Source organism: Pseudophryne corroboree, chromosome 3, assembly GCF_028390025.1.
Source record: "Pseudophryne corroboree isolate aPseCor3 chromosome 3, aPseCor3.hap2, whole genome shotgun sequence".
Lineage (NCBI taxonomy): Eukaryota > Metazoa > Chordata > Amphibia > Anura > Myobatrachidae > Pseudophryne > Pseudophryne corroboree.
Window position 1 is genome coordinate 542352491 of NC_086446.1, and position 21724 is coordinate 542374214.

Consider the following 21724-nt stretch of genomic DNA (forward strand, 5'->3'; position numbering starts at 1 on the left):
GGTTATCTTAAACATGTCATCCAGTTCCTTTGAATCAGGAAAGGTGACGTTAACCCTTTTCTGTGAGAACGACTGCTGTACTGCAGCATCCTCCGCTGGGAGTTTTAACACATCCATGATAGCAAGTATGAGGGGTTCAATCCCCTGCGCCGGAGATGGATCCTATGTAATAGGTTCCAGCTCCTCCCCCTCCTTCTGTCACTCTTCATCAGATTCAGAGAGTAAGTCAGGCAGCCCACGCTTATGTGGCCCTGAGCTAGGGAGAGGGGTCTGTCTATCATCTGCCTTTGCAGCCAGGTCTGCTACAGCTGCTGTGTCTTTTGACTATTTGCAGAGAACTGAGAGGACATGTTCGCCATCATGGATTTTATCGAAACTAACCAGGATGGCTCCTGAACCTCCCCCCAGACTCCTCACTACGTTGATAGGACTGGCTACATTGATCACGTGGTTTGTGAATCAGCCACGGAGGGGGAGAATCTGGTCTGACACACCGTGCAGGTTTTGTTTTTTTACCATGGTTATATGAGACAAAGTTCCATATATATATATATATATATATATATATATATATATATCTATATAGCAAGCCTGCCCAGATTGGTATGTGTATAGGAGACCCAGAGAGTGAGGACCAGCAAGCCAAGCCTAGCAGACTCGGTAAGAGTGCAGGCTCTATAAATACACTGAAGCTCTGTGTAAGTGCCGAAGCTTACTGCAGTCACAGGACAGCAATTATAATATAATCTAGCAGCTCTCCCCCTTTCTAACACCCCTTTACCTTATTCCCAGTGTAATGGAGTGACCCTGGAGGAGTTCTGTGACTTGCTGCTGCTGGAAGCAGAGGAAGGCGCCAGGAAGCCGCTGGTCCCCCTCTGAGTTAGCTCCACCCCCTTTTATGGGGCCATAGCTATGTGTTTATTTATACTGGCTAAAGTCTCCTTATGGTGCCAATCGTACCAATGAGTACCTGCTTCCCCCAAAACAAATGCCATTGCATGCAGGAGGGCTATGGGATCCCATCATGGAGGGTCCGGATGCCACCCCTGCGATTGCGCCGCACCCTGTAACAGGCGGATTTCCCTAGCGGGGTCCCCGGCTTCTACTCACCACTCTTCTACCTTCAGGCTTCTGTTAGGCGTGTGTGGCGTGCTGCGGTTGTGTGAGCCAAGGCGCCGTGCACACAGTACAACAGCCTCTCAGGACGGTTGTCCTGCAGCGGGGAAGTGGCTCTAACACCTTGCAGAGGCCGGTGACCCCCCCCCCTCTCTCGGTGCAGGTATACTGTTGCCCAAACAGCATACCAAAAAAAAGAGGCATTACTGTGTGGTATTATGTGTATAAAGGCATTACTAATGTGTGGCATTATGTGTATAAGGTGGCCTACTGTGGTATAAAGTATAGAAAAGGCACTACTGTGTGCTCTGATGTGAATAAAGAGCAATTCAGTTTGATGTAATGTGAATAAGGGGCACTACTGTGAGGAGTAACGTTTATAAGGTAAAGTGGTACTACTGTGTGATGTAACGTGAATTAGGGACACTATCGCCTGATAAGATGTAAATAAATAAAGTTGAACTAGTGTGTGGTATATAATTTGAATTGGGGGTACTATTGTATGGCCATGTGCCTTTTTGGGCTGCACTCCAAATGTGCACACTGTTCCTATTTAAAATATAGGGGATAGGAGCACCAAAATCAGCTATGGGTTAGGGGTGATGGTGCAGGGTCAGAGGCGGAACTAGTGGCAGTGCTAGGGGGCACCAGCCAAAAACTTGCCTAGGGCATCATATTGGTGGTTAGGGCCGGCTCTGTCATAAACAAGCCTGTTTTATTCCTATATTTGGTACACAAGCACTTGTCACTTTCTTGACTTCAATAACAATTGCAAAACTATCACATTAGGTGCATGCCTTTTTTTTTATTTTATTTTACACTCCACCGAATTTCATCACCTGATCACCAACCAGGCCTTAAAAGTCTTCAGCCACCTTATATCCAAAACAGAAGTGTAACCCATAAAATACTTCTTTGCATTCATATAAATGTTCAAGTTTGTGTTCTACTATTTATTATTTGGTTTATGTGCACTCTTACCTAGAGATTATCCCACATATACTTTAATACTAAGACAACAGTATATTACGTATTTTCAATGCCTTCACACATGTGATCAACGAAGATTAAGGGTGTGTACACACGGTGAGATAAATCTGTAAGATTTTGACTATATAGTCATAATCTTATGAAAAGTTAGTGCATATCTCATAGTGCTAGGCAGCTTGCGATACAGATTCGATCCCGAGGCGCGCTCCCGTGGGGTCGGTATCGTAAGGCTAGATAGACTGTGCAGGCAAGTCAATCTTGACTATCTAGTGTACTATCTAGTATAAAGTATAGTCAAAATTGGCACTTAGTCAAAATCGTACATAGACAAAATCTCAAGCACAGATAGTCAAAATCTGTCCTATCTGTGCTATCTGGGCTCTGGGGGAGTTAAAGGGAAATCGCATAGTCAAAATCGAACATAGCAGGGATCTCACTGTGTGTACACACCCTAAGCTACAACCTTATTAAACAATTTGTGGGTAGTGATCCTTCTAAAGAGGTATGTTTTATGTATAGGGACCATTTCAGAAAAAATAAGATTTTACTTACCGGTAAATCTATTTCTCGTAGTCCGTAGTGGATGCTGGGGACTCCGTAAGGCCCATGGGGAATAGACGAGCTCCGCAGGAGACAGGGCACTTTAAGAAAGAATTTGGATTCTGGTGTGTTCTGGCTCCTCCCTCTATGTCCCTCCTCCAGACCTCAGTTAGAGAAACTGTGCCCGGAAGAGCTGACAGGACAAGGAAAGGATTTTGGAATCCAGGGCAAGACTCGTACCAGTCACACCAATCACACCGTATAACTTGTGATAAACATACCCAGTTAACAGTATGAACAACAACGGAGCATCAGATCAACCCTGATGCAACCATAACATAACCCTTATTTAAGCAATAACTATATACAAGTATTGCAGAAGAAGTCCGCACTTGGGACAGGCGCCCAGCATCCACTACGGACTACGAGAAATAGATTTACAGGTTGAGTATCCCATATCCAAATATTCCAAAATATGGAATATTCCGAATTACGGAACTTTTTTCGTGAGAGTGAGATAGTGAAACCTTTGTTTTCTGAAGCTCAATGTCCACAAACTTTGTTTAATACACAAAGTCATTAAAAATATTGTATTAAATGACCTTCAGGCTGTGTGTACAAGGTGTATATGAAACATAAATGAATTGTGTGAATGTACACGCACTTTGTTTAATGCACAAAGTTATTAAAAAATAAGAATTTACTTACCGATAATTCTATTTCTCATAGTCCGTAGTGGATGCTGGGGACTCCGAAAGGACCATGGGGAATAGCGGCTCCGCAGGAGACTGGGCACAAAGTAAAAGCTTTAGGACTAGCTGGTGTGCACTGGCTCCTCCCCCTATGACCCTCCTCCAAGCCTCAGTTAGGATACTGTGCCCGGACGAGCGTACACAATAAGGAAGGATTTTGAATCCCGGGTAAGACTCATTACCAGCCACACCAATCACACCGTACAACTTGTGATCTGAACCCAGTTAACAGCATGATAACAGAAGGAGCCTCTGAAAAGATGGCTCACAACAACAATAACCCGATTTTTGTAACAATAACTATGTACAAGTAATGCAGACAATCCGCACTTGGGATGGGCGCCCAGCATCCACTACGGACTATGAGAAATAGAATTATCGGTAAGTAAATTCTTATTTTCTCTAACGTCCTAGTGGATGCTGGGGACTCCGAAAGGACCATGGGGATTATACCAAAGCTCCCAAACGGGCGGGAGAGTGCGGATGACTCTGCAGCACCGAATGAGAGAACTCCAGGTCCTCCTCAGCCAGGGTATCAAATTTGTAGAATTTAGCAAACGTGTTTGCCCCTGACCAAGTAGCTGCTCGGCAAAGTTGTAAAGCCGAGACCCCTCGGGCAGCCGCCCAAGATGAGCCCACTTTCCGTGTGGAATGGGCTTTTACAGATTTTGGCTGTGGCAGGCCTGCCACAGAATGTGCAAGCTGAATTGTACTGCAAATCCAACGAGCAATCGTCTGCTTAGAAGCAGGAGCACCCAGCTTGTTGGGTGCATACAGGATAAACAGCGAGTCAGATTTTCTGACTCCAGCCGTCCTGGAAACATATATTTTCAGGGCCCTGACTACGTCCAGCAACTTGGAATCCTCCAAGTCCCTAGTAGCCGCAGGCACCACAATAGGTTGGTTTAGGTTGGGCGGAATTGAGGACGAGTCCTCAATTCCGCCCTGTCCGAATGGAAAATCAGATAAGGGCTTTTACAGGATAAAGCCGCCAATTCTGACACGCGCCTGGCCCAGGCCAGGGCCAACAGCATGACCACTTTCCATGTGAGATATTTTAACTCCACAGATTTAAGTGGTTCAAACCAATGTGACTTTTGGAATCCAAAAAAAAAACTACATTGAGATCCCAAGTGCCACTGGAGGCACAAAAGGAGGCTGTATATGCAGTACCCCTTTTACAAACGTCTGAACTTCAGGGACTGAAGCTAGTTCTTTTTGGAAGAAAATTGACAGGGCCAAAATTTGAACCTTAATGGACCCCAATTTCAGGCCCATAGACACTCCTGTTTGCAGGAAATGTAGGAATCAACCCAGTCGAATTTCCACCGTCGGGCCTTACTGGCCTCGCACCACGCAACATATTTTCGCCAATTGCGGTGATAATGTTTTTGCGGTTACATCCTTCCTGGCTTTGATCAGGATAGGGATGACTTCATCCGGAATGCCCTTTTTCCTTCAGGATCCGGCGTTAAACCGCCATGCCGTCAAACGCAGCCGCGGTAAGTCTTGGAACAGACATGGTCCTTGCTGGAGCAGGTCCCTTCTTAGAGGTAGAGGCCACGGATCCTCCGTGAGCATCTCTTGAAGTTCCGGTTACCAAGTCCTTCTTGGCCAATCCGGAGCCACGAATATAGTGCTTACTCCTCACCATCTTATCAATCTCAGTACCTTGGGTATGAGAGGCAGAGGAGGAAACACATACCCTGACTGGTACACCCACGGTGTTACCAGAGCGTCTACAGCTATTGCCTGAGGGTCCCTGGACCTGGCGCAATACCGGTCGAGTTTTTCCCAACGGTTTATAATCCTGTGGAAGACTTCTGGGTGAAGTCCCCACTCTCCCCGGGTGGAGGTCGTGCTGAGGAAGTCTGCTTCCCAGTTGTCCACTCCCGGAATGAATACTGCTGACAGTGCTATCCCATGATTTTCCGCCCAGCGAAGAATCCTTGCAGCTTCTGTCATTGCCCTTCTGCTTCTTGTGCCACCCTGTCTGTTTACGTGGGTGACTGCCGTGATGTTGTCCGACTGGATCAACACCGGCTGTCCTTGAAGCAAAGGTCTTGCTAAGCTTAGAGCATTGTAAATGTCCCTTAGCTTCAGGATATTTATGTGAAGTGATGTCTCCAGGCTTGACCATAAGTCCTGGATATTCCTTCCCTGTGTGACTGCTCCCCAGCCTCGCAGGCTGGCATCCGTGGTTACCAGGACCCAGTCCTGAATGCCGAATCTGCGGCCCTCTAGAAGATGAGCACTCTGCAACCACCACAGGAGGGACACCCTTGTCCTTGGTGACAGGGTTATCCGCTGATGCATCTGAAGATGCGACCCGGACCATTTGTCCAGCAGGTCCCACTGGAAAGTTCTTGCGTGGAATCTGCCAAATGGGATTGCTTCGTAGGAAGCCCCCATTTTACCCAGAACCCTTGTGCATTGATGCACTGAGACTTGGCTCGGTTTTAGGAGGTTCCTGACTAGCTCGGATAACTCCCTGGCTTTCTCCTCCGGGAGAAACACCTTTTTCTGGACTGTGTCCAGGATCATCCCTAGGAACAGAAGACACGTCGACGGAACCAGCTGCGATTTTGGAATATTGAGAATCCAATCGTGCTGCCGCAACACTATCTGAGATAGTGCTACACCGACCTCCAACTGTTCCCTGGATCTTACCCTTATCAGGGAATCGTCCAAGTAAGGGATAACTAAAATTCCCTTCCTTCGAAGGAACATCATCATTTCGGCCATTACCTTGGTAAAGACCCGGGGTGCCGTGGACCATCCCTACGGCAGCGTCTGAACTGATAGTGACAGTTCTGTACCATAAACCTGAGGTACCCTTGGTGAGAAGGGTAAATTTTGACATGAAGGTAAGCATCCTTGATGTCCCGAGACATCATGTAGTCCCCTTCTTCCAGGTTCGCAATCACTGCTCTGAGTGACTCAATCTTGAATTTGAACCTCTGTATGTAAGTGTTCAAAGATTTTAGAATCGGTCTCACCGAGCCGTCTGGCTTCGGTACCACAATAGTGTGGAATAATACCCCGTTCCCTGTTGCAGGAGGGGTACCTTGATTATCACCTGCTGGGAATACAGCTTGTGAATGGCTTCCAAAACTGCCTCCCTGTCCGAGGGAGACGTCGGTAAAGTCGACTTTTGGAAACGGCGAGGGGGAGACGTCTCGAATTCCAATATGTACCCCTGAGATATTACCTGAAGGATCCAGGGGTCTACTTGCGAGTGAGCCCACTGCGCACTGAAATTCATTGAGAACGGGCCCCCACCGTGCCTGAGCTTGTAAAGCCCTAGCGTCATACTGAGGGCTTGGCAGAGGCTGGAAAGGGTTTCTGTTCCTGGGAACTGGCTGATCTCTGCAGCCTTTTTCCTCTCCCTCTGTCACGAGCAGAAAAGAGGAACCTTTTGTCAGCTTGCCAACAAAGGACTGCGCCTGATAATACGGCGTCTTATTTTGAGAGGCGACCTGGGGTACAAACGTGGATTTCCTAGCTGTTGCCGTGGCCACCAGGTCTAAAAGACCGACCCCAAATGTCCCCTTTCAAAGGCAATACTTCCAAATGACGTTTGGAATCCGCATCACCTGACCATTTTACTGGTAGAATTGGACAACGCACTTATACTTGATGCCAGTCGGCAATTATTCCGCTGTGCATCATGCATATATAGAAATGCATCTTTTAAATGCCCTATAGGCAATAATATACTATCCTTATCTAGGATATCAATATTTCCAGTCAGGGAATCCGACCATGCCAACCCAGCACTGCACCTCCAGGCTGAGGCGATAGCTGGTCGCAGTATAACACCAGTATGTGTGTAAATACCTTTCTTTGGATACCCTCCTGCTTTCTATCAGCAGGATCCTTAAGGGCGGCCATCTCATGAGAGGGTAGAGCCCTTGTTCTTACAAGCGTGTGAGCGCCTTATCCCCCCCTAGGGGGTGTTTCCCAATGCATCCTAACCTCTGGCGGGAAAGGGTATGCAGCCAATACTTTTTAAGAAATTATTAATTGTTATCGGGGGGAAACCCACGCATCATCACACATTTTATTTCTCAGATTCAGGAAAACTACAGGTAGTTTTTCCCTCACCGAACATAATACCCCTTTTTTGGTGGTACTCGTATTATCAGAAATGTATAAAACATTTTCCATTGTCTCAATCATGTAACGTGTGGCCCTACTGGAAATCACGGTTGTCTCTTCACCGTCGACACAGGAGTCAGTATCCGTGTCGGCATCTGTATCTGCCTGACGGCCTATGAGACGTCTGGACAGGCACAAGCTGAGTAGCCGGCTGTCTCATGTCAACCACTGTTTTTTTATATAGAGCTGACACTGTCACGTAATTTTCAACAGTACATCCACTCAGGTGTCGACCCCCTAGGGGGTGACATCACTGTTACAGACACTCTGCTCCGCCTCCACATCATTTTCCTCCTCATACATGTCGACACACACGTACCGACACCCAGCACACACACAGGGAATGCTCTGATAGAGGACAGGACCCACTTAGCCCTTTTTCTTCTACGCTACTCCATGGCAGCCATTACTCTGGGATTTATCCCTACTCCTAGATTTTAGACAGGAAGTTTTTTCTATTTTAGGCTCTGCCCCTCTGGGAATATAGGTCCGACCGCCCCTGGCTTCCCCAGTCTTTTTCCTGTCTCCTTAGATAGTGACAGTGTAGTTGTTTGTTATTTTTCAAATATGAGGCTTACCAGGACTTTTCCCGGCCTAATGCGCCTCTGTGAGCCGCGGCTGGAAGGGGTTTGGCACCCGGGACCCATGGAGGAGCATTGTATTACTGCCTGTGGCAGTACAAATGCTGGATGGAACATATATAATTACTGCCTGTGGCAGTACAAATGTGAATGCTGCTACTTTAATGAAAAAATAAGAATTTACTTACCGATAATCTATTTCTCGTAGTCCGTAGTGGATGCTGGGAACTCCGTAAGGACCATGGGGAATAGCGGCTCCGCAGGAGACTGGGCACAAAAGTAAAAGCTTTAGGACTACCTGGTGTGCACTGTCTCCTCCCACTATGACCCTCCTCCAAGCCTCAGTTAGGATACTGTGCCCGGACGAGCGTACACAATAAGGAAGGATATTGAATCCCGGGTAAGACTCATACCAGCCACACCAATCACACCGTACAACCTGTGATCTGAACCCAGTTAACAGCATGATAACAGAGGAGCCTCTGAAAAGATGGCTCACAACAATAATAACCCGAATTTTGTAACAATAACTATGTACAAGTATTGCAGACAATCCGCACTTGGGATGGGCGCCCAGCATCCACTACGGACTACGAGAAATAGAATTATCGGTAAGTAAATTCTTATTTTCTCTGACGTCCTAGTGGATGCTGGGAACTCCGTAAGGACCATGGGGATTATACCAAAGCTCCCAAACGGGCGGGAGAGTGCGGATGACTCTGCAGCACCGAATGAGAGAACTCCAGGTCCTCCTCAGCCAGGGTATCAAATTTGTAGAATTTAGCAAACGTGTTTGCCCCTGACCAAGTAGCTGCTCGGCAAAGTTGTAAAGCCGAGACCCCTCGGGCAGCCGCCCAAGATGAGCCCACTTTCCTTGTGGAATGGGCTTTTACAGATTTTGGCTGTGGCAGGCCTGCCACAGAATGTGCAAGCTGAATTGTACTACAAATCCAACGAGCAATAGTCTGCTTAGAAGCAGGAGCACCCAGCTTGTTGGGTGCATACAGGATAAACAGCGAGTCAGATTTTCTGACTCCAGCCGTCCTGGAAACATATTTTCAGGGCCCTGACTACGTCCAGCAACTTGGAGTCCTCCAAGTCCCTAGTAGCCGCAGGCACCACAATAGGCTGGTTTAAGTGAAATGCTGAAACCACCTTAGGGAGAAATTGAGGACGAGTCCTCAATTCTGCCCTGTCCGTATGAAAAATTAGGTAAGGGCTTTTATAGGATAAAGCCGCCAATTCTGAGACACGCCTGGCTGAAGCCAGGGCTAACAGCATTACCACCTTCCATGTGAGATATTTTAAGTCCACATTGGAAAGTGGTTCAAACCAATGTGATTTTAGGAATCCCAAAACTACATTGAGATCCCAAGGTGCCACTGGAGGCACAAAAGGAGGTTGTATATGCAGTAACCCCTTGACAAACGTCTGTACTTCAGGAACTGAAGCCAGTTCTTTTTGGAAGAAAATCGACAGGGCCGAAATTTGAACCTTAATGGACCCTAATTTTAGGCCCATAGACAGTCCTGTTTGCAGGAAATGCAGGAAACGACCCAGTTGAAATTCTTCTGTAGGGGCCTTCCTGGCCTCGCACCACGCAACATATTTACGCCAAATACGATAATGTTGTACGGTTACATCCTTCCTGGCTTTGATCAGGGTAGGGATGACTTCATCCGGAATGCCTTTTTCCTTCAGGATCCGGCGTTCAACCGCCATGCCGTCAAACGCAGCCGCGGTAAGTCTTGGAACAGACAGGGTCCCTGCTGGAGCAGGTCCTTTCTTAGAGGTAGAGGCCACGGGTCCTCTGTGAGCATCTCTTGAAGTTCCGGGTACCAAGTCCTTCTTGGCCAATCCGGAGCCACGAGTATAGTCCTTACTCCTCTCCTTCTTATGATCCTCAGTACCTTGGGTATGAGAGGCAGAGGAGGGAACACATACACTGACTGGTACACCCATGGTGTTACCAGAGCGTCCACAGCTATTGCCTGGGGGTCCCTCGACCTGGCGCAATACCTGTCTAGTTTTTTGTTGAGGCGGGACGCCATCATGTCCACCTTTGGTTTTTCCCAACGGTTCACAATCATGTGGAAGACTTCTGGGTGAAGTCCCCACTCCCCCGGGTGGAGGTCGTGTCTGCTGAGGAAGTCTGCTTCCCAGTTGTCCACTCCCGGAATGAACACTGCTGACAGTGCTATCACATGATTTTCTGCCCAGCGAAGAATCCTTGCAACTTCTGTCATTGCCCTCCTGCTTCTTGTGCCGCCCTGTCTGTTTACGTGGGCGACTGCCGTGATGTTGTCCGACTGGATCAGCACCGGCTGACCTTGAAGCAGAGGTCTTGCTAGGCTCAGAGCATTGTAGATGGCTCTTAGCTCCAGGATATTTATGTGAAGTGATGTCTCCAGGCTTGACCACAAGCCCTGGAAATTTCTTCCCTGTGTGACTGCTCCCCAGCCTCTCAGGCTGGCATCCGTGGTCACCAGGACCCAGTCCTGAATGCCGAATCTGCGGCCCTCTAGAAGATGAGCACTCTGCAACCACCACAGGAGAGACACTCTTGTCCTTGGAGACAAGATTATCCGCTGATGCATCTGAAGATGCGACCCGGACCATTTGTCTAGCAGATCCCACTGGAAGGTTCTTGCGTGGAATCTGCCGAATGGGATTGCTTCGTAAGAAGCCACCATTTTTCCCAGAACCCTTGTGCATTGATGCACTGAGACTTGGCCTGGTTTTAGGAGCTTTCTGACTAGTTCGGATAACTCCCTGGCTTTCTCCTCCGGGAGAAACACCTTTTTCTGGACTGTGTCCAGGATCATCCCTAGGAATAGAAGTCGTGTCGTCGGGATCAGCTGCGATTTTGGAATATTGAGAATCCAACCGTGCTGGCGCAGCACTAACTGAGATAGTGCTACCCCGACTTCCAACTGTTCCCTGGATCTTGCCCTTATCAGGAGATCGTCCAAGTAAGGGATAACTAAAACTCCCTTCCTTCGAAGGAGTATCATCATTTCGGCCATTACCTTGGTAAAGACCCGGGGTGCCGTGGACAATCCAAACGGCAGCGTCTGAAACTGATAGTGACAGTTCTGTACCACAAACCTGAGGTACCCTTGGTGAGAAGGGTAAATTGGGACGTGTAGGTAAGCATCTTTGATGTCCAGAGACACCATATAGTCCTCTTCTTCCAGGTTTGCAATCACTGCTCTGAGTGACTCCATCTTGAATTTGAACCTTTGTATGTAAGTGTTCAAGGATTTCAGGTTTAAAATTGGTCTCACCGAGCCGTCCGGCTTCGGTACCACAAATAGTGTGGAATAGTACCCCTTTCCCTGTTGCAGGAGGGGTACCTTGATTATCAACTGCTGGGAATACAGCTTGTGAATGGCTTCCAATACTGCCTCCCTGTCTGAGGGAGACGTCGGTAAAGCAGACTTTAGAAAACGGCGAGGGGGAGACGTCTCGAATTCCAATTTGTACCCCTGAGATACCACCTGAAGGATCCAGGGGTCCACTTGCGAGTGGGCCCACTGCGCACTGAACTTCTTGAGACGGGCCCCCACCGTGCCTGAGTCCACTTGTAAAGCCCCAGCGTCATGCTGAGGACTTTGCGGAGGCGGGAGAGGGCTTTTGTTCCTGGGAACTGGCTGTTTGTTGCAGCCTTTTTCCTCTCCCTCTGCCACGGGGCAGAAATGAGGCGCCTTTTGCCCGCTTGCCCTTATGGGGCCGAAAGGACTGCGCCTGATAGTATGGCATCTTCTTAGGTTGAGAAGCTACCTGGGGTAAAAATGTGGATTTTCCAGCAGTTGCCGTGGCTACCAGGTCTGATAGACCTACCCCAAATAACTCCTCCCCCTTATAAGGCAATACTTCCATGTGCCTTTTAGAATCCGCATCACCTGACCACTGCCGCGTCCATAAACCTCTTCTTGCAGAAATGGACAGCGCGCTAACTCTTGATGCCAGTCGGCAAATATCCCTCTGTGCATCACGCATATATAGAAATGCATCCTTCAAATGCTCTATAGTCAATAATATATTGTCCCTATCAAGGGTATCAATATTTTCAGTCAGGGAATCCGACCACGCCAGGCCCGCACTGCACATCCAGGCTGAGGCTATTGCTGGTCGCAGTATAACACCCGTGTGAGAGTATATACATTTAGGATATTCTCCATCTTTCTATCCGCAGGTTCCTTTAGGGCGGCCGTATCAGGAGAGGGTAGTGCTACCTGTTTAGACAAGCGTGTGAGCGCTTTATCCACCCTAGGGGGTGTTTCCCAACGTGCCCTATCCTCTGGCGGGAAAGGGTACGATGCCAATAACCTTTTAGGAATTATCAGTTTTTTATCGGGGGAAACCCACGCCTCATTACACACTTCATTTAATTCCTCGGATACAGGAAAAACTACAGGCAGTTTTTTCTCACCAAACATAATACCCTTCTTAGTGGTACTTGTATTATCAGATATATGCAATACATTTTTCATTGCTTCAATCATGTAACGTGTGGCCCTAGTGGAAGTCACGTTTGTCTCCTCATCATCGACACTGGAGTCAGTATCCGTGTCTGTGTCTGCCATTTGAGGTAACGGGCGTTTTAAAGCCCCTGATGGCGTTTGAGACCCCTGGACAGGCACGAGCTGATTAGCTGGCTGTCTCATGTCGTCAACTGTCTGTCGTAAGGAGCTGACACTGTCACGCAGTTCCTTCCACAAGCTCATCCACTCAGGTGTCGACTCCCTAGGGGGTGACAACTGTATAATAGGCAATTGCTCCGCTTCCATCTCATTTTCCTCCTCAAACATGTCGACACAATCGTACCGACACACCGCACACACACAGGGAATGCTCTGATAGAGGACAGGACCCCACTAGCCCTTTGGGGAGACAGAGGGAGAGTATGCCAGCACACACCAGAGCGCTATATATATATATACAGGAATACCACTATCAAGTGTGCTTTTCCTTTATAGCTGCTGTTAATATAAAACTGCGCCAAATTAGTGCCCCCCCTCTCTTTTTTACCCTTTTCTGTAGTGCAGGACTGCAGGGGAGAGTCAGGGAGACGTCCTTCCAGCGGAGCTGTGATGGAAAATGGCGCCCGTGTGCTGAGGAGATAGGCTCCGCCCCCTTCTCGGCAGCCTTTTCTCCCGCTTTTTTGGTAATTCTGGCAGGGGTTAAAATACACCCATATAGCCCTGGGGGTTATATGTGGTGTATTTATGCCAGCCAAGGTGTTTTACATTGCTGCTCAGGGCGCCCCCCCCTAGCGCCCTGCACCCTAAGTGACCGGAGTGTGAAGTGTGCCTGAGTAACAATGGCGCACAGCTGCAGTGCTGTGCGCTACCTTGTTGAAGACTGATGTCTTCTGCCGCCGATTTTTCCGGACCTTTTCTTGCTTCTGGCTCTGTAAGGGGGCCGGCTCCGGGACCGAGCTCCGAGGCTGGGCCTGTGTTCGGTCCCTCTGGAGCTAATGGTGTCCAGTAGCCTAAGAAGCCCAATCCACTCTGCACACAGGTGAGTTCGCTTCTTCTCCCCTTAGTCCCTCGATGCAGTGAGCCTGTTGCCAGCAGGTCTCACTGAAAATAAAAAACCTAAAACTAAACTTTTCACTAAGAAGCTCAGGAGAGCCCCTAGTGTACACCCTTCTCGGCCGGGCACAAAAATCTAACTGAGGCTTGGAGGAGGGTCATAGGGGGAGGAGCCAGTGCACACCAGGTAGTCCTAAAGCTTTTACTTTTGTGCCCAGTCTCCTGCGGAGCCGCTATTCCCCATGGTCCTTACGGAGTTCCCAGCATCCACTAGGACGTCAGAGAAACTATAATTACTGCCTGTGGTAGTAGAAATAGTTGGCACCGCTATATGCCTGTGAGGTGAAAACATTGCCGCCCGGATGATGAGCCCTGTGTCTCCGCTCCCATGGCCGCTGGTGACCGCCGAGGTGCTGGAGCTGGAGGGCGGAAGCAGCGCTGGATGCGGCGGGCGGAAGTACGCGACCGAAATCCCGGAAGTGCCGCGATTCGGTCTGCGCATGCGCCGCCCGGAGGCTGAGAGTCAGAGGGGAATAAAGATGGCGCGGTCCACCGCTGAGAGTGAGAGAAATAGTGTTCCCAGATATAAGGGAATAAATAAGAATTGGGAAAGAATTACTGAAGATTTTTGTTAGCATGGATAAAGAGATGTCTCCCTCCACGCCTACATGTGCCCAGGAATGGTAAGCAGTCTCATTTAGGGCACATTATTATGTATGTAGTTAGGGTGTTTAGAATATTATTTGCTTTGGTTGCAGTGTGTCTGAAGTTCCTAGGAAAAGAACATGCAAAAAGAAGCATCATTTGGCTTGTTCTGGATGTAGAAAAAGCTTTTCTGGAGATAAACATAGCAAGTTATGTGATGATTGTGAAGCATCCCAGGGCCAATCTAAGCAAATTCAGGATCTGATGGAATGGATGAAAAAGTAATTTGTAACAAAGGATGAATTAAAAGAGCTTCTGGGGGCTAAAAGGTCCAGGTCGCAGACAAGTTTAGATGTTGCAGAGGATTCGGATAGTCTCGTTGTATTGGATTATGCCGATAGTCCCTCTCCGGCAGAGTCTGAGGAGGCTCAGGAGCCAGATAGGTCGTTTAATTTGGATATAGTGGATAGCTTACTCAAGCATATGTATAGAGCTTTAAATATTAAGGATGAAGCACAGGAGGATGATGCTCAGGATCCTTTATTTGAGGGTAGGATTAAGAGAAGCCGATGTTTTCCGGTGCATAAAGTGCTGAAGGAGATTATGTCAGTGCAGTGGCAGACTGCGGCCAAGCGTCTCAATTATATGAAAAGGTTGGAGCGTATGTTTCCGGTACAGGATGAGGAATTTATTAAATGGTGCGATTTGCCTAAAGTGGATGCTGCAGTAGCAGAAGTCGTTTCCAAAACCACCATCCTGTTGGAAGACGGTGCGGTGCTTAAGGATGCAATGGACAAGAAGGTTGAGAGTTCCTTGAAAAAAGTCCACAAAGCATCAGCAGTGACGCTAAAGGCTGGGGTAGCGATGGCGTCAACAACCAGAACCCTGAGACTGTGGGGGAACAACCTGAATCGTGATTTGGAGGATCAGGTATCCAGACATCACCTGCAGAAAGACCTGGCCGTGATACTGAAGGCGGTGGAATATCTGTGTGAGGCCTCTCTTGAGGTAGTAGAGTATGCGGCAAAATCATTAGCAGCAGGTGTAGCGGCTTGAAGTTCACTGTGGCTGCGTACCTTGACAGCAGACGTCCACTCAAAAAATAGATTGGTAGCTCTTCCTTATGAAGGATCTCGCCTCTTCGGAAGTAAGCTGGAGTCCATAATCAATGTCATGTCAGGCGGTAAATCCGCGAAGCTGCCATATGATAGAAAGGCAAGGTTTAGGGCTTCTTCACCTAAGCAGCAGTTTAAGGAAGCCAGGTCATACAGGCCAGGTAGGCAGTATGGTAGATACACTCCAACGACTACCAGGCAGTCCTTTCGTCCGTCTGGCAGAAGAGGAAATAGAAAATTCTGACTATATGATGCCCCGGAGTGCTGCGCCAGTAGGAGGCAGATTAATGAAATTTGCGGATCAGTGGCAGGAGTCAACTCAGGAAGCCTGGGTATTAAAAGTAATCTCCCAGGGTTATCGCATAGAATTTATAAAGAAGCCGACGGGGCGGAATTTTGTAAAGTCAAAAATTCTAACGTCAAAAGAACAGATAATAGCCTTTCAGGATATTCTATAAAACCTCATCAAAACACATGCAGTTGTAAAGGTACCAGTGGCAGAGGAGAGAAGAGGTTTTTATTCCAGGATGTTCTTGATTCAGAAACCATCAGGGGAATTCAGGGCAATTCTGGATTTAAGAAGTTTAAACAAATTTCTTATAAAGAAACGGTTTCACATGGAAACATTGAAGACCATATTATTAGGGATAAAGCAGGAATACTTTATGGCCTCTATAGATCTGAAAGACGCCTACTTTCATGTGCCAATTCACAGGGAAGACCAGAGGTTTCTAAGGTTTTACGTCCTTGGAAAACATCTTCAATTCACCTGCCTGCCGTTCGGCCTGTCTTCCTCACCAAGAGTTTTCACGAAAGTGCTTCTAGCTCTAGTGGCACATATGAGAGTGACAGGCATAGCATTGTGGCCGTACCTGGACGACTTGCTGATTTGTGCAAGTACGAAAGCGACTCTAATAGCAACGGTACAGAAGACTCTTCAGGCTCATGGTTGGCTAGTGAACTGGAAGAAGAGCAAGCTGGATCCAACACAAGGTCTACAGTTCCTAGGAGTTTGGATAGATTCAAAGAAGTACACGGTAGCATTGTCAGAAGACCGATGCAAAAAGATTCAAGATCTCTCATCCCTGGTTCAGGTAGAGGACAGCATTTCACTCCGTCTGGGCCTGCGTCTTGTGGGGATGTGGTCTTCTACGATAGAAGTAGTACCCTGGGCCAGGTGGAAAATGAGAACGTTCCAGTGGGACATAATCAGAGCGGTCCGTATAGGCAGAGACCTAGACCACAAGATAATCCTCACTCAAGGAGCAAAGAAGTCCCTGGATTGGTGGATAGACCAGAGTCTAAGTCAGAGGTCAGTGTCTTTAGCGCAACCCAAGTACGCTGTCTTGACAACATATGCAAGTGCCACAGGTTGGGGAGGTCATCTGGTAAGTCACACATGCCAGGGGTCATGGTCCACCCAAGAAAAACTCATGTCTTCCAACAAGCGAGAAATGAGGGCAGTGTGGAATTCGATACGTTGTTTTCAGACGTTGCTGGTGCAGTCTCATCTGAGAGTGTTCTCGGACAATATGACAGTCGTGGCATATTTAAACCGACAAGGAGGCACCAGAAGTCGAGATCTATGGGTGGAAGTAGCAAAGATTTTGGATTGGGCAGTACAAAATCTAAAGTCCATAACAGCCCTTCATGTGCCAGGAGAGTCCAACTTAGTGGCGGATCACCTGAGCAGACACGATGTATTACCCGGAGAATGGGAGCTGAATCCTCAAGTGTTCCACTTAATAACACAGAGGTTTGGGTACCCTCAGATAGACCTGATGGCCACATCCCAGAATACGAAAGTGGAACATTTCTTTTCAAGGTACAGGTCCCCAAAATCCAGCGGGACAGATGCTCTCTCCCAGAGGTGGAACTTCAGTCTCAGTTATGTGTTCCCTCCACTACCAATGATACCTCGAGTTCTACGGAAAATCAGAGAGGAGAAAGCGGTAGTTATAATAGTTCTACCCCATTGGCCAAACAGAGTGGTTTCCCACAGTCCTCAGAATGGCGATACAGGGTCCATGGATCTTACCGGTAGAACCAGAGTTACTACGACAAGGACCAGTCGGTCATCCGAACCCACAGAGTCTTCATTTGATGGCGTGGAAGTTGAGAGGTCAATCCTGAAAAGTAAAGGCCTTTCAGAACAGGTTGTCACCTTACTTATGAAAGCAAGGAAGAACATCTCTTCAAAATCCTATTATAGAGTGTGGAGAAAGTTTGGCGATTGGTTGGGAGATGACGCCGAAATCGCTAAGGTTGAAGTTCCGCAGGTACTGCAGCTTCTAAGCGAAGGTTTTCAGATGGGACTTGCAGTATCAACCATCAAGGTGCAAATATCAGCCTTAAGTATATTGCTGGATAGGAAGTTGTCGGAGGATAACCTGGTACAGAGATTCTGTCAAGCCATCAAGAGGGAACGTCCTAGAGTCAGATCAGTTATTCCAACCTGGGATCTGAACCTTGTCCCGAATACGCTGATGGATTCACCTTTCGAACCTCTGCGGGAAATCTCTTTAAAAATGCTTACCTGGAAAGTAGTTTTCCTCACAGCAATAACCTCGGCGAGAAGGGTTGGAGAACTACAGGCTCTCTGGGCTGAGGAGCCCTACCTGAATATTCTTCCAGACAGAATAATATTAAGGAATAATCCTGAATTTCTGCCAAAAGTAGTATCAAACTTCCATATGAGTCAAGAGATCATTCTACCATTTTTCTTTCCGTACCCAACGGATGATTTCGAAGAAAGACTGCATATGCTGGATGTCTTGCGGGCAGTCTCTATATACTTAGAGAGAGTGAAAGACTTCCGGAAAGTTAAGAATCTGTTCGTTCTACACTCTGGAGTCAAAAAATGTGAATCACCTTCTAAAAACACGATTGCTAGGTGGATCACGGAATTGATTGCATTCACCTATCAAGAAAATGGTCGACCAGTTCCAGACCACATTAAGGCACACTCTACGAGGGCTGTGGCTACATCCTGGGCAAGAAGAGCGCAGGTGTCGATAAAAGAGATATGTACGGCAGCGACATGGTCGTCCATCCATACATCCACCAGAGACTATGGCTTAGATGTCTCTGGTGGTCACTTTGGAGAAGCAGTACTGAAGGAGGCAACTGCATAAAAATTTACTTTAAGCATCATTTGGGCTCTGTGTGGTTTATTTCCCGCCCTACTAGGATGCTTTGGTATATCCCAGAGTAATTGCTGCCATGGAGTAGCGTAGAAGAAAGTAGCAAATTATACTTACCGATAATTTCATTTCTTCGAGATACTCCATGGCAGCCTAGTTTTTCCCACCTCAATATCTCTTTGTTTTTTCTTAGGCTCCGTTAAGGAGACACTCAAAGACTGGGGAAGCCAGGGGCGGTCGGACCTATATTCCCAGAGGGGCGGAGCCTAAAATAGAAAAAACTTCCTGTCTAAAATCTAGGAGTAGGGATAAATCCCAGAGTAATGGCTGCCATGGAGTATCTTGAAGAAATGAAATTATCGGTAAGTATAATTTGCTACTTTCTCTAACGTCCTAGTGGATGCTGGGGACTCCGTAAGGACCATGGGGATTATACCAAAGCTCCCAAACGGGCAGGAGAGTGCGGATGACTCTGCAGCACCGATTGAGCAAACGATAGGTCCTCCTCAGCCAGGGTATCAAACTTGTAGAACTTTACAAACGTATTTGAACCTGACCAAGTAGCCGCTCGGCATAGCTGTAATGCCGAGACCCCTCGGGCAGCCGCCCAAGAAGAGCCCACCTTCCTAGTGGAATGGGCTTTCACTGACTTTGGCTGCGGCAGTCCAGCCACAGAATGAGCCTGCTGGATCGTGTTACAAATCCAGCGAGCAATAGTCTGCTTTGAAGCAGGAGCACCAAGCTTGTTGGATGCATACAGGATAAACAGTGACTCCGTTTTCCTGACTCTCGCCGTTCTGGCTACATAAACTTTTAAAGCCCTGACTACATCTAGTAACTCGGAGTCCTCCAAGTCCCGAGTAGCCACAGGCACCACAATAGGTTGGTTCATATGAAAGGATGAGACCACTTTTGGCAGAAATTGTGGACGGGTCCGCAATTCCGCTCTATCCATATGGAAAACCAGATAGGGACTTTTATGAGACAAAGCCGCTAATTCTGACACGCGCTTAGCCGAAGCCAAGGCTAATAGCATGACCACCTTCCACGTGAGATATTTCAACTCCACTGTTTTAAATGGTTCAAACCAGTGTGATTTCAGGAAACTCAACACCACGTTAAGATCCCAAGGTGCCACTGGAGGCACAAAAGGAGGCTGAATATGCAACACTCCTTTCACAAACGTCTGAACTTCTGGCAGAAGCCAACTCCTTTTGAAAGAAATGGAAAGGGCCGAAATCTGGACCTTAATTGAGCCTAACTTCAGGCCCAAATCCACTCCTGACTGAAGGAAGTGAAGGAAACGGCCCAGCTGAAACTCCTCAGTAGGAGCATTGCTGGCCTCACACCAAGAAACATATTTTCGCCATATCCGGTGATAAAGGCTAGGAAGGACGTAACAGCTAAACATTATCAGCGTAGGAATGACCTCCTCTGGAATACCCTTTTCTGCTAGGATCCGGCGTTCAACCGCCATGCCGTCAAACGCAGCCGCGGTAAGTCTTGGAGGAGACAGGGTCCCTGTTGCAACAGGTCCTGTCTTAGAGGATCCGTGGCCTCTTCCTCTGTGAGCAATTCTTGCAGATCTGGATACCAAGTCCTTCGTGGCCAATCTGGAACAATGAGAATTGTTCTCATTCCTCTTTTTCCTATTATCCTCAGTACCTTGGGTATGAGAGGAAGAGGAGGAAATACATAGACCGACTGGAACACCCACGGTGTCACCAGGGCGTCTACAGCTACCGCCTGAGGGTCCCTTGACCTGGCGCAATAGCTCTGTAGCTTGTTGAGGCGTGACGCCATCATGTCTATCTGTGGTAGTTCCCACCGAATTGTAATCTGTGTGAAGACTTCTTGATGAAGTCCCCACTCTCCCGGGTGGAGGTCGTGCCTGCTGAGGAAGGCTGCTTCCCAGTTGTCCACTCCCGGGATGAACACTGCTGACAGTGCGCTTACGTGATTCTCCGCCCAGCGAAGAATCCTGGTGGCTTCCGCCATCGCCACCCTGCTCCTTGTGCCGTCTTGGCGGTTTACATGAGCCACTGCGGTTATGTTGTCTGACTGAATCAGAACCGGTTGGTCGCGAAGTAGGGACTCCGCTTGACGTAGGGCGTTGTATATGGCCCTTAGTTGCAGGATGTGGAGGCAAGTCTCCCGACTTGACCACAGGCCTTGGAAATTTCTTCCCTTTGTGACTGCCCCCCACCCCCGGAGGCTTGCATCCGTGGTCACCAGGACCCAGTCCTGAATGCCGAATCTGCGGCCCTCCAGAAGGTGAGCACTCTGCAGCCACCGCAGGAGAGACACCCTGGCCCTGGGGGATAGGGTGATTAACCAATGCATCTGAAGATGTGATCCGGACCATTTGTCCAGGAGATCCCATTGAAAGGTCCTCGCATGGAACCTGCCGAAGGGAATGGCCTCGTATGATGCCACCATCTTTCCCAGGACTCGTGTGCAGTGATGCACAGACACCTTTTTTAGTTTTAATAGGTCTCTGACCAGTGTCATGAGCTCCTGAGCCTTCTCCATCGGGAGATAAACCCTCTTCTGGTCTGTGTCCAGAATCATGCACAGGAAGGGCAGACGAGTCGTAGGCGACTTTGGAATATTTAGAATCCAGCCGTGCTGTCCTAACACTTCCAGAGAGCGTGTTACGCTGATCAGTAACTGCTCTCTTGACCTCGCTTTTATGAGGAGCTCGTCCAAGTATGGGATAATTGTGACCCCTTGCTTCCGCAGGAGTACCATCATTTCTGCCATCACCTTGGTAAATATTCTCGGTGCCGTGGAGAGACCAAACGGCAACGTCTGAAATTGGTAATGACAATCCTGTACCACAAATCTGAGATACACCTGATGAGGTGGATAAATGGGGACATGAAGGTATGCATCCTTTATGTCCAGAGACACCATAAACTCCCCCTCATCCAGGCTTGCAATGACCGCTCTGAGCGATTCCATCTTGAACTTGAACCTTTTCAGGTATATGTTCAGAGATTTTAAATTCAATATGGGTCTGACCGAACCGTCCGGTTTCGGTACCACAAACATGGTCGAATAATAACCCTTCCCTTGTGGAAGGAGGGGAACCTTGACCACCACCTGCTGAAGATACAATTTGTGAATTGCAGCTAACAC